General features: G+C 43.3%; 1 protein-coding gene across 3 annotated transcripts in view; it reads right to left on the bottom strand.

Moving 5' to 3' along the window:
- YIPF5 (Yip1 domain family member 5) overlaps window positions 1-13,748 on the bottom strand; it is a 315,397-nt gene that overhangs the window by 146,162 nt on the left and 155,487 nt on the right. The window lies entirely within an intron of this gene.

Genomic DNA, 13,748 nt, shown 5'->3' with positions numbered 1-13,748 from the left:
CCCTAAACGTATAGTCTTCCTGACAGGTACTTGAGGGGAGGGGGAAGGAAGGCTACCACAGTCACAGCTGTTCTCTGTGTTGGGCATGCTCTTTGGCTGCACCCAATCTCTGTGACATTTCTATTTGCCATCTTCTAGATTGCCTTGGTCTTTTTTCATGATGAAGTCTCCCCTTGTCTTGACTGGGGAGTAGGCCAAGGTTTAGAGGGGTAGTTTCTACTGCACCTTGGGGTTGGAAACAAATAAAATTCTTTGACAGTTTTAAATTGTTTGCCTTTTTTTGTTTAGTTTCTTGAAGACTTGCTCAGCTGGAGGTCCAAACATGAAATCTGTCTAATGGAGCATCCAATAACTTTGCTATTACTTTGTCTAACAGTGGCAGAGTTCTGAGCCATGCATGTCTGCAGAGAACTGAACCTATGGCAACTGCTCTGCGGGAAGTATTTAAGGCATCATAGCCACATCTCAAGGAGTTTCTGACTACCAGTAAAGCTTCTTTAGCTATATCCTGCACCTTTTTGTACAAGGTTCTACCTGCCATGGAGTTAGGTTTTGCTATCATTTAATCTTGAAGTGATTCCAAGTATTTTATCATATGATATTGGCAATATAAATCTCGCATGGCTAGGGCTGCATAGGTTTGGCAAGAAAACCTAGTAGTTTGCTCTCCCTGTCATTCAGCAGGGGATGCCTGGATGGTCCTTTAGAAGCCCCTTTAGTAGATTCACTGGAGACTACAGAGGGATCAGTTTTAGGATTTTTGTACAGATGCTTGTGAGATTCAAGCACACTGTAAAATGTCTCTGATTTCAAGGCGCAGGTTGGTAAGGAGTTAGGTTACAGGGCCATGTCCTTGAAAACATCATCTAATACAATGTGTACTGGAGGAATAGCCAACGGTCTAGCAGAAAGTAAGCTCAATAGTTCCTTGTATCTGTGCCTGGAAGAACCGCTTACTTTCTCCCAGTTAAAAAGCTTCCTTCATTTTGTGTAATGCATCTCTGAAGGAAAGGTCTTTGGTTGGGGAAGCTGAAAGGAGACCATCACCAGCATATGAGTCACGGTAGGTTTGGTGTTGCAAATGACCCAAATAAGACAGCTCTTCCTCATCCTCAGAGGATGAACAGCCTTCCTCTGCTCAAACCCATCTTGAAAGGAAGGGCTCTAAAGAAATAATGCATATGCATTAATTCTGTGTTATTTCACTTTAAAAGCTCCAAGCTTTTAGCTAACACTAAGTTAACAGAAAAAGAAGTTGTGTCTTACCATAATGTCCCATCTGTATTGTTGATCCTTGTTCAGTCATTACGTATGGGTATCGGTTCTGAACTCGGAACCGAGCCGGCCATTTTCCAAGCTTGCGTCAGCTTCAAACTCTCGAGCTAAACTCTTACCCACAACCCCCCCTCTCCCTGTTACCTCAGATTGAGTTTGCAAGTCAAAGAAGGTAGAGGCTACCTCTGGTCAAATAACCTAAGAGAACAGGGCGCTAGATAGATGGGGGAACGAAGGTGTATACATCTGCAACCTTGGCAATTAGGGCCTTAAACTGCCAGTTTCATATGCTTAAATATTAACAGCATGTTATTGGCCTGTTGAAACAGAAAATTATGTTGATTTCTGATTGTGTGGAAAATACAGAATTACAGGAATTATTGTATGCAGCAGAACAGGTTGGAAAGCATACTTTGCAATGTGATTTTGATTCCTTGGAGGCCTCTTGCAGGGCCGCAGTTACTGGATCTGTGATTAGAAGGCATGCCTGGCTCAAGGCGCAAAATCTGCCTGATCATTTTAAAGCTAAATTGTTGGATGCACCTTTACAGCATGATACTCTGTTTGGTAATAAGGCAGAAGAGGTTTTAAAGAAAATGGAAGACCAAGCTAAATCTATGCAAACTTTAAAAGATTTCTTAACAAGTGCAGCCACCCAAATTCAGTAGGCACTGGCCTACTAAAAATTGGTCCTTTTTCCTGTGTCCAACAGAGCCTCTCAATGCAAATCCAGGTGCTCAAAAGGCTCTAGATACCAATCACAGGGTTCTTACAGGTCAAAACAATAGGGTGCCTCTACCTCCAAATCTGGAAGAAACAAAGCACAACCCTACAGTAAGCAGTCTCAATGACTTCCCTCTCCCATCACCAAGCACTTACCTTTTGGCAGCCCCCTTGGGGGGAAAATTAGCACTTCATGCTCAAAATTGGCAGTTAATTACCCAGGGAAAGTGGGTATTAAACATAGTATCCCAGGGGTACAGATTTCATTTCCATACTTTGCCAATTCCAAACGGTTGGCTAGATCTGCCACAAAATCAATGGGCAGAGGCTCAGAAACAAGTTACATCCCTCATGGATATGGGGGCTATTCAATCAGTACCAGAACAGGAAAAGGACAAGGTTTTTATTCAAGACTATTCCTGGTACCCAGAAAAGACAATGCCTGGTGTCCAATACTGGACTTATCGATTCTGAACATGTTCTTGGACATTCCAAAATTCAAAATGCTGACTTTACAACAGCTACTGCCCATGCTGGGCAAGAACGCTTGGTTAGTGACTCTAGACTTAAAAGAGGAATACCTGAATATCCCAATAAGGGAATCGTGCAGAAGATACCTCTGCTTCAAGGCAGGTTTTATGCATTACCAATTCTCTGCACTGCCCTTCGGCTTATCTACTGAGCCCAGGGTCTTTACAAAGTGCCTGGCACCAGTAATTGCATTCTGCAGACAAAGAAGCATACAAATCTATCCTTACTTGGACTGTCTCATTCAAGCAGAAAACAAAGACATTTTTCTTCAACATCTGGCGTTTGCAAAAAGGCTTCTAACATGCTTAGGATACACAATAAATGAAAAGAAATCACAAGTGGTACCCTCTCAAAAAATTACATTCCTGGGTGCAAGCTTGAATACAACTGCCCAGATGGCTTACCTTACGCCAGACAAAGGCAACTGACTATATACTTCAAACAGATGGCAACAAAAACACAGTTATCTGCAATACAAATTCTGCAGGCTTTGGGGTTCATGGCATCCTGCATTCTACTAATTCCATATGCAAGACTGCATATGAGGAAACTTCAATGGTATCTAAAAAGTTTATGGCGTCAACATTGTCACAGTCTGGAAACAATGATTCCTCTCATTCCCTGCCTACAGCAGGAGTTTCTCTGGTGGGCAGAGACATGTCACCAAAACAAGGGACGGTCTTTCACTCTACCCCCTGCCACCCAAACCCTAACTACAGATGCATCAGACTATGCTTGGGGGGCCCACCTGGCGGGGAGATGCATTCAGAGCATATGGAACCCAAAACAAATGCATCTGCATATCAATCAGAAAGAGATGCTAGCTGTTCAGAATGCCCCGACAGCCTTCAAGGACTTACTTCATCCAGGACAACTACTAATAAAAAGACGGACAACACCACTGTTATGTGGTACATAAACAAGCAGGGGGGTACACACTCCTACCCCCTTTGCAGACTAGCCATGGCATTGTGGGACACAGTCTTGACTTGCCAAGTACATCTTCAAGCTCATTTCCTGCAAGGAAAACAAAATACTCTGGCAGGCAACCTAAGCAGAAATCTTGTGGACCCTCACGAGTAGAAACTGGATCCACAAGTCTTCAGCATGGTAACACGGAAATGGGGGAGCCCAGACATAGATCTATCTGCTTCTCCCCAAAATTATCAACTGGACAAATTCTGCACAAGGACTCATCACAGACAAGCATGGAAAGTGGACGCCCTATCCTTTAGTTGGAAAAACCTATCAGCCTACACCTTTCCTCCTCTGCCTCTTCTCCCCAAGGTCTTACTAAAGGTCAGACAGGAAAAAACAAAAATGATCCTAATTGCTCCGGACTGGCCTCACCAGCACTGGTACCCAATTCTAAGGAATATGTCTAAACTCCCTCCTTGGTACTTGCCTCAAATACCTCATCTACTGTCTCAGCAGAACAATCAAATTCTGCACACTCCGCTCCAAACTCTGAACCTTTCAGCATGGCTGATCATGTAATTGTTCAAACACCACCTCTCAGTAAATCTGTGATGGATGTCATTTTGGAAGCCAGAAGGCCTATTACTAGAAAATCTTATGCTGATAAATGGAGGAGATTCTGTGTTTGGAACCAAGCACAAGGAACTGACACAGAAAAACCAAATATTCCTCAGATTTTACAATACTTGACTGAGATGCTTGACAAGGGCCTATCTTTTTCTTCAATAAAAATCCATGCCTCTGCCATCTCAGCTCATTACAACACGGAGCCTCCCATCTTTTCTCATCCTCTGCTAAAACAGTATCTTAGAGGGGCCAAAAATGTAAGGCCTCCCAGAAGATCACAAACTCCTGCATGGGACCTCAAGTTTGTGCTGGAAAAACTCACCCTGCCTACTTTTGAACCAGCAGCTACTGCGGATATAAAGTTTTTATCTTGGAAAACAGCTTTCCTTTTTGCAATCACTTCAGCAAGAAGGGTTTCAGAACTACAGGCCCTCATGGCTGTGGAGCCTTTTATTACATTTTACCCAGACAGGGTGTCCCTCAGGACCAATCCTTCCTTTATGCCTAAGGTGGTATCCAGTGTGGCCCTTAACCAAACTATTCACCTGCCAACATTTTACCCAATTCCGCAGAACAAGGGGGAGCGGCATTTTGCATTCATTGGATGTACACAGACAACTAAGATTCTTCTTAAACAGGACTAAATCTCTAAGAAAGTCTGAGCAACTACTGGTGGCATTTGCTGCAGGATCAGAGGGGAAGGCTATATCAAAGCAGACTATTTCTAAGTGGATAAGCCACTGCATTCGTTTATGCTACTTGCATCATGGTAAACCGGTGCCCAAGGGAATCAGGTCACATTCCACCAGGGCTGCCTCTACCTCAGCAGCCTTTCTCAGAGGAGTTCCAACCAATGACATTCTAGAAGTTGCTACTTGGAGCTCTGTTCATACTTTTACAAAGCATTTACCATTTGCCTCTCTTCTCCAAGTCCAGGGCAGGCTTTGCCACTGCAGTTCTGCAGGGCCTTATAGCCACTCCTAATGCTATTTAGTTCCATCCTCCCATCCACAGCTTTGAGATTCTACCAAAATGTAATGACTGCAACAGTGAAACATGAAGATGTTCAAGTGTATTCATTGTTGCAGTCCGGGTTACCCACCTGCCATCCCCCTTTTTTCTAGAACTTCTCTTTCCTTCACTATATTCTAAAGCCTTTGTGGTGTACTTGCTTTTAGATGAAGGTAAAGCTTATGTTGCTAAAAGTGCATTTACATATATATTGCTGTTTATATATATATATATATATATATATATATATATATATATATATATATATACATATATTGTTTTGCTCCCCATTTGGGGGGGCACCTGACATCTGGGGCAAGAAAAACTACATAAAATGGCATCGGCTGCATGTTTTAAACCCCTGACGTCATGGAAGAGGAGACAGCAACCGACTCAGGACCCAAGACTTTGATATTCAGGCTGACTGAGGGCAACCTGCCAGCAGATTACCCAAATGTAATGATTGCAACAGTGAATATACTCAAACATCTACATTTATGGTAAGTGTACACAACTGTACTTTGAGCCATGCATGACTGCGGAGAACTGAACCTATGGCAACTGCTCTGCGAGAAGTATCTAAGGCATCATAGCCACATCTCAAGGAGTTTCTGACTACCAGTAAAGCTTCTTTAGCTATATGCTGCACCTTTTTGTACAAGGTTCTACCTGCCATGGAGTTAGGTTTTGCTATCAGTTAATCTTGAAGTGATTCTAAGTATTTTATCATAAGATATTAGCAATATAAAGCTCTCATGGCTAGGTCTGCATAGGTTTGGCAAGAAAACTTATGCCTCTGCATAGGTTTGGCAAGAAAACTTATGCCTATCTAGTAGTTTGCTCTCCCTGTCATTCAGCAGGGGATGCCTGGATGGTCCTTTAGAAGCCCCTTTAGTAGATTCACTGGAGACTACAGAGGGATCAGTTTTAGGATTTTTGTACAGATGCTTGTGAGATTCAAGCACTCTGTAAAACGTGTCTGATTTCAAGGCGCAGGTTGGTAAGGAGTTAGGTTACAGGGCTATGTCCTTGAAAACATCATCTAGTACAATGTGTACTGGAGAAATAGCCAACGGTCTAGGAGAAAGTAAGCTTAACAGTTCCTTGTATCTGTGCCTGGGAAAACTGCTTACTTTCCTAGTTAAAAAGCTTCCTTCATTTTGTGTAATATGTCTCTGAAGGAAAGGTCTTTGGTTGGGGAAGCTGAAAAGAGACCATCACCAGCATACGAGTCACGGTAGGTTTGGGGTTGTAAACGACCCAAATAAGACAGCTCTTCCTCAATCCTCAGAGGATGAACAGCCTTCCTCCGCTCAAACCCATCTTGAAAGGAAGGGCTCTAAAGAAATAATGCATATGCATTAATTCTGTGTTATTTCACTTTAAAAAATCCAAGCTTTTAGCTAACACTAAGTTAACAGAAAAAGAAGTCATGTCTTACCATAACTTTCCATCTGTATTGTTGATCCTTGTTCAGTCATTACATATGGGTATCGGTTCCGACCTTGGAACCAAACCGGCCATTTTCCAAGCTCGTGTCAGCTTCAAACTCTTGAGCTAAACTCTTACCCACAATCCCCCTCTCCCTGTTACCTCAGATTGTGTTTGCAAGTCAAAGAAGGTAGAGGCTACCCCTGGTCAAATAACCTAAGAGAACCGGATGGCGAGATCCACTAGAAACCACAGGAGGGTGAAGGAGGGAGGGTCGTAATGACTGAACGAGGATCAACAATACAGATGGAACGTTATGGTAAGACATAACTTCTTTATCTGATATTGTTAATCCTCGTTCATTCCTTACGTATGGGACAGAGTCCCCAGCTACCTCTATTCCTTGGAGGCTCTCATGGAAGGACATTCCTGAGCACCATAGAAACGAAAGATGCTCTTCCCCTGGAGGCCAAATCCAATTTGTAATGACTGATGAAGGTATGAAGTGTAGTCCAAGTTGCAGCTGCACAGATGTCATGTAAAGAAGCTCTGGCATGGAATGCAGCAGAAGTTGCCACCGACCTTGGTGAATGAGCTTTCATGGTAGTAGGCAACAAGATATTACTTTGTGTATAAATGAAGGTCACACAGTCCTTCAACCATCTAGCTAATGCGACCTTAGCAAAAGCAGATCCTAATCTAGGTCCAGAAAAGGCCAAAAATAACTGGTCAGATTTACAAAAGGACCTAGTCCTGTTTAAGCAAAAACGTATTTGCCTGTGGATATCTAGGGTATGTAGGCGATACTCTCCTCTGTTTGAATGATTGGGAAAGAAAACTGGCAATTCAACTGTTTGATTAATGGACATTTCAGAGATCACTTTTGGTAGAAATGATGGATTAGTTCTCAGGGACTCTCTATCTCTATGAAAAATCAAGTATGGAGTCTTGATACATAAAGCTTGAAGCTCAAAAATACGTCTGGCAGAAATAATGGCGACCAAAAACAAGGTTTTCCATGACAAATGCTTGAGGTCACAAGAAGAAGCTGGTTCGAAAGGTGACATTGTCAGAGCTTGTAGATCTAATGATAAATCCCATGGTTGAATAGGTTCTCAAAAGGTGGCTTCAGATGATTCACACCTTTTATGAAGGTCTTGCACAATTTGTGGGACATAAGAGAGGAATCTTGGACACCCTCATGAAAATTAGAAATTGCAGCCAAATGAACTCGGTAGAGGCTGATAGAGCAGATTGGAAAAGATCGGCCAGATAGTCTAGTATTATCGACACTGGTGCTGAGGAGGGATCTACTTGTTTATCTTTCAGCCAACAGGCAAATCTTTTCCACTTGCTCAGGTAAGTAATTCTAGTGGAAGACTTATGAGATGCAATATGAATGTCACGTACTGGCAAAGAAAGATCATTCTGCCTGGCAATCAAGAGAATTGGAGTAGCCAAGCTGTGAGCTTCAGGCTGTTCAAGTCGGGATGAATCAGGTTCTGTGGATGCGAGATCAACTCCGGGGTTGGATGGAGAATCATTGGTTGATCTAGTAGGTGAGGCCAAACGAATGGGAACCAAATCTGTTGAGGCCAATATGGTGCTATGAGGATCACCTTGATCTTCAACCGACGGGCTTTCTTCAGAAACTGGGGAATGAAGGGAAAGGGTGGGAATGCATAAAGACGACCCGAGGGCCAATCGTAGACTAGAGCGTCCCTGGGTAACTGTCCCGGAGGGGGAATCAGGGTGAAGTAGTTGCTGCACTTGTAGTTGGTTGGGGATGCAAAGAGGTCGCAGCAAGGACGGTCCCGGATCTCCGTCGCTATCAAGGGATTCAGGGACCACTCATGAGGTTGAAGAATGCACCTGCTGAGTCTGTCTGCTATCACATTGGAACTCCCAGGAATGTGCGTTACTGGAAGAAAACGGTTGGTAGCCATTGCCCACTGCCATATCCTCATGGCCTCTCAACAAAAGGGGGTAAGATTTGGTTCCACCTTGCTTGTTGATATACCAGACCACCGCCATGTTGTCTGACTGAATCTTAATTGTCCCAGACGGCAGCAGGGGATGGAATGCTTGCAACGCCAGAAGCACCACTCTCAGTTCTAGAACATTTATATGCAGCTGGTCTCCAGTTCGGATCAAGTGCCTTGGACTGTCTGTCCCTGACATAGACCCCCACCCCATCAGGGAGGCGTCCGTAGTCACTGTGGCCTTGGGATGCTGGGAGGAAAAAGGGCAAGACCAATGTGACAAATTGTGTATCATCCACCAATTTAAATCCTGTTTGCACCTGTGGGTTACTAGAATCATGGCAGAAAGAGGATGCTGAAAGGGATACTAATGGGTGAGCAGTAGCCATTGTAGAAGCCTCATGTGAAACCTGGCCAGGGGGACAATGGTGATGGAGGCTGCCATGGAAACCAACAGCTGTAGAACCGAGTGAGCCGTGGATTTCTCCCTTGAAAGGATTGGGATCAGTTGCTTTATCCTTAAAATTCTGTGCTCTGGAATGGCAGCTCTGCAGTTCTTTGTGTCCAAGATAACCCCTATGAATTCTGTCGACTGAGATGGGGGGAGATTGGATTTTTGCCAGTTTATGGTTATGCCTAGCCTTTCTGCAGTGAGGAGAGAGTATGCCAGGACTTCTTCCAATAGATGTCTGGTGGGGGTGGAAATGAGCCAGTCGTCTAGGTTTGGAAACACCTGGAATCCTTGAAGTCGCAAGTGAGCTGTGACAATTGCCATGCACTTTGTGAACACTCTGGGGACTGTAGAGAGTCCGAAGGGCAGTACTCTGAACTAGTAGTGACTGGCTCCCACACGGAAGCGCAGAAATCTTCTTGATGGCCTGTCCACTTTTATGTGGTAGTACATATCTTGAAGATCTATGGAGCACATCCAATCGTCTTTTTTTAAAAGCGGGAGGATAGACTCTATTGTGACCATCCAGAATTTTTGTACTCTCACAAACTTGTTCAATACACACTGAGATCCAAAATTGGTCTCCAGTCCCCGGTTTTCTTTGGCAACAAAAATAGTCTTGAGTAGAATCCGGATCCTATCTGGTCTGGAGGGACTATTTGGATGACTCTCTTTCTTAGCAGCTTTTCTATCTGTAATGCTGCTTCTTCCCTTTGACTGTGTGGAACGTCGGGAAGGTTTTTTGAAGGGACAGGACAAAGATCGAAGGGGATATGATCACCTCTGGTTATAATCCTTTGGACCCAAGAATCGGTGGTGATGGTTAGCCAGGCAGAAGGTTACAAGGAGAAATGTCCCCCAACCACCTCCAGAGGAAAGGAGTTGGGCCGCTCTTCAGGAGCGCTGGTAGGATTGGCCAGGGAAAGAATCCCCGGAACCACGGTTACGCGGACCCCCTCTGCCCCAAAAGGAGCGTCTTCCCTGTGAGTTTTCCCCCTCTGCCTCTAGGGGAGAACTCGGCCTGTGTGTCACGGAAAGGGCCTTAAGATTTCTTGAACCATATCTTCCCACTCTTTTGGTATCGGGATAAAGCACATTGAGGGGAAGAATAACGGACACCAATGGCAGAAAGGGTCTTACCGTCCTGTTCACATCTGGCCAGTGTGCTTTTAACTTTGGGTCCAAACAACGAGGAGGCCTCAATGGGAGCATTAAGAAAGGAAGCCTTAAAGGGTTCCGCGAAATTGCACAAGTGCATCCAGGCGTGTCATCTCAAGACCGTAGCTGAACCCGCTGCTCCTTCTGATGTGTGAGATATCAGTCGCATAGTGGAGTTAGATATTGACTCAATGGTGGCCAGCTGAGAGGCCACTTTGTCACAAATCTCAACAGACATGGCACCAGCCAATGTTTCAGAGAGCTCAGAAATCAGATCCCTTTGAAGCCTGGTAAAGTGTGCCATACAATTCAGGGACTTGATAGTAAAGGTCGCTGATGCAAAGGTGCACTTCCCAATCCTGTCCAGAGCCCGGAACACTCTGTTAGGCGGATGGACGATCTGGCTTTCTTCTTCTGCCAGATCCTTTTTTGTTGCGACCGCCACCACCAAAGCATCCACAGGAAGACCTTTTGACCAATGGGGATCCGTAGCAGGAGGGGACAAAATATTATCTGGCCTCCGGGGAATAGCTTAGATGGTGTCAGGAGCCTTCCAAGCATGCTGCACGATAAGCCGGACAAGTTCGGCAGGTGGAGTAACCCAGGAGGTAGGGGGCTGGGCACGAAAGGCCTGCAGGAACACAGATTCCTCAGAGGTCGGATTAGAGGACTGCCAGTCACCTCTACGTTTCAGGATTTTGAGGATATCACCAAAGGATACCTCAGAGGGTGACCGAGGGGATCCCTTCCCCTTCATCAAAATCTGTGTCTTCAGTGAGGGACTCCTCTGTGGAGTCCATGTGCACTCTGAATGAGAGGTATGTCCATACACCAAAACTTTATTGGTTGATTGAATGAATGAGCTGCAGGAAGTTCTTTTTAAATGAAAGGAAGCTGCTTTTTTTTTTAGGATTTGATAAAGGTTCAACAACCGAAAGTGCTTATCCAGACAGTAACAGCAGGATTACGTTTTATTTTGTTAATAAAGGAACTGATTTTAATAATTTCAACCATTTTACTTCAGCTTGGGTGGCATCAGCAGGTTTGCTTTCTACATTTACGTGGTTTCCACACGTACTGCTTTTGGTAGTGAGCTCAATGAATCTTTTTGTGTTTTTGATGTATGAGAGGTGGTGGTAGTTGTGCGTAGGCCAGGGACCATGGCACTCCCTACCCCGAGGGGTTACGCTAGAGGGTTGTAGCCTGGCATTCAATGGTCTCAGAGGCTGTGAAGATGCCTCATCAATGTCCTCAGTCAACTTAACTAACACAGTAGTTTTGTCTTCAGCCTCTGGATCAATAGTTTTTTTATTTTTTCATTTTTTTGGGGATCACACCAGCCGCTGGCGGAGTTAGTGTGGGCCTGTAGACGTCAAAGGTTGCAAAGCTACCGAAGAATTCAATGAGGAGGACTCCATAAGAGCTGCGAGTATCTCAGCTCTTAACATTTAAGGGGTTTTGTATCAAGCTTAGCACAAGAGCAGTTATAGATGCATCGTGCTGAGCCCCCAAGAAAAAAAGAGTGAAAATCTTTGTGGGATTGGTTTCCCACAGGACAAACAGTTATTAACTTTTCTGAACATTAATTAGAGCACAGATTCCTCAACAGGGTACTTGACTGTCTAGAAGGAGACTCTCTGGAAACATGAGCTAACGGACAGACTGCAAGGGTATAAAACACAAAGTAAATTGGACTGAATAGACAGAAAGCAGTGAAGATGGAACCAGATATCCTTCTTATACCATGAAGTCTGGATGACAGTCATTGAGTGACCACCGGCTTGGGTTGATGCTAAGACTCAAAGTCAAGGTCATGGGCTCCTGAGTGACTGGAAGACTTAAGGATTAGTACACTGCAGCACTGAATATGAAGAATATCATGACACTGTCACGTAGAGACTGGGGAAGGTGTTGGTAGTTAAACAAGTTTTTAGTTGGCAACTGGGGTTTGAAGGTACCATATGGTCTCAGCCAGCAGTTAGCAGAAGTTTTACAATTGAAAAGCAAGTCTGAGAGGATTGCTATATATACATGGATGCACACAACTGATAAAGTAACCAGGCAGTAATGCCATACAGAAGCAATTAAACCTTTCCAGAAGATATGGAGGGAGTTAGAAATTCCAAGGAAACAATGGTTTGTTTACAGTAAGATTTACAGTAAGCTTTTTCCCTTATCTATAAAAAGACAGTTACTAAGGAAAGAGAAAGACAAAAGAAGTAATACAAAACAAGTGACATAGCTTAATCCATGCAGAGTTATGGGAAGAAAAAAAGGTAGAAGTACTAAGGAACACAGAAAGTAGTTAAACCTCTCAAGGATGGCTGAATATGACAATATTGGAAAGGGAAAAATCTGAGGAAGAACATGGAGTATAATGAAATGGAGTAGGCTATGAGAGCAACAATTAAGAATTCTAACCCTGTCTAGATTATGGATGAATGGTAGAAAAAGAGGACAACATGTGCACAATGCACATGTTCTGGTTATGCCCCAGGCTAAGAGTAAGGTGTCAAAATACACAAATGTGGGACAAGATATTTACATGCAAGACTCCTTTGACATTGAAATCATCTACTTTTGGATAAGAAAAGGGTGAAGAACTCTGAAGTAGGAACACATTCAGGTTCAGAAAGTTGCGAATGTGTGCCACGAAAATGTAACAGTTAAAAAGTTGAAAATAAAAATGTCTATGCCATATGACTTGCAACAAGCAAAACATGTTAAACTTACTGACAGAACTTTATTTTGTATGAAAGCAGGTGGTATAACATTATCAAATGTGAAGAATAGGACTCGGAATATTCATAAAGACCTGAAGTGGACAACGTACGTGTTAACCAGCTATATGATCAGTCCCATTTATATGCAAACTAAACCTAAAGAAATCTACACTGTACAGTTATTGGTTTACTTACTGAGATGGATGTAATCAGTTGCCACAAGTTACTGTTTCACTGACTGCTGTGTTTAGCACTGGACTTACAAAAAAAAATAAAAAACATAAAAAAAGACCCTGCTGCTAAAATGATACTACTGAAAAAAATGCACATTTTTGATTCCTACTGCAGTTGTTTGCCAGTAGTTGCAACAAAGCCCCTCTGTGAACATCCAGTCCAACTTCCTAACAAAAAGTATTTTGGATGATGACAAAGGAAGATCAACTTGCAACAGTCTACAATGACTGAATGGAGCCCTACTATGCTAGAACAGTTTAATTCAGGACACACACACACCAAAAAATCTGCTTTGTAGAACACAAGGCAGGAAAAGCCAGTTCTGCTTACTTATTTTAGGTGATTCAGCTAACAAGGGAATGAAGTACATACTATGGTAAACAGAATTTAAAGCCAGCAAATCGTTACTGTGATACACAATGCCATCTAGAAAACACACACACACAAAAACACAAATAAGTAAGTGGAAGGCACAGCAACAGAAATTAATTTGAAACTGTGGACGTTCAATTGTGGAAAGGAGTAGTTGACACTTTTTATTTTCTGTTTTAAAACTATTCAGGCTTCCATGTAAGACATGTCAACAGGCAACTCTCGCCTTAATAGAGAAACAAGAGAAAGGCATGCAATGAAAGCAAAACGCATGCATAAACTGTATGATGATTAACTTCCTTGAAGTATCAA

Source organism: Protopterus annectens, chromosome 4.part0 (assembly GCF_019279795.1).
Source record: "Protopterus annectens isolate FY-2018-M chromosome 4.part0, PAN1.0, whole genome shotgun sequence".
NCBI lineage: Eukaryota > Metazoa > Chordata > Ceratodontiformes > Protopteridae > Protopterus > Protopterus annectens.
The sequence above is the reverse complement of the archived record's forward strand: the minus strand, read 5'-3'. Positions and strand labels throughout refer to the sequence as shown.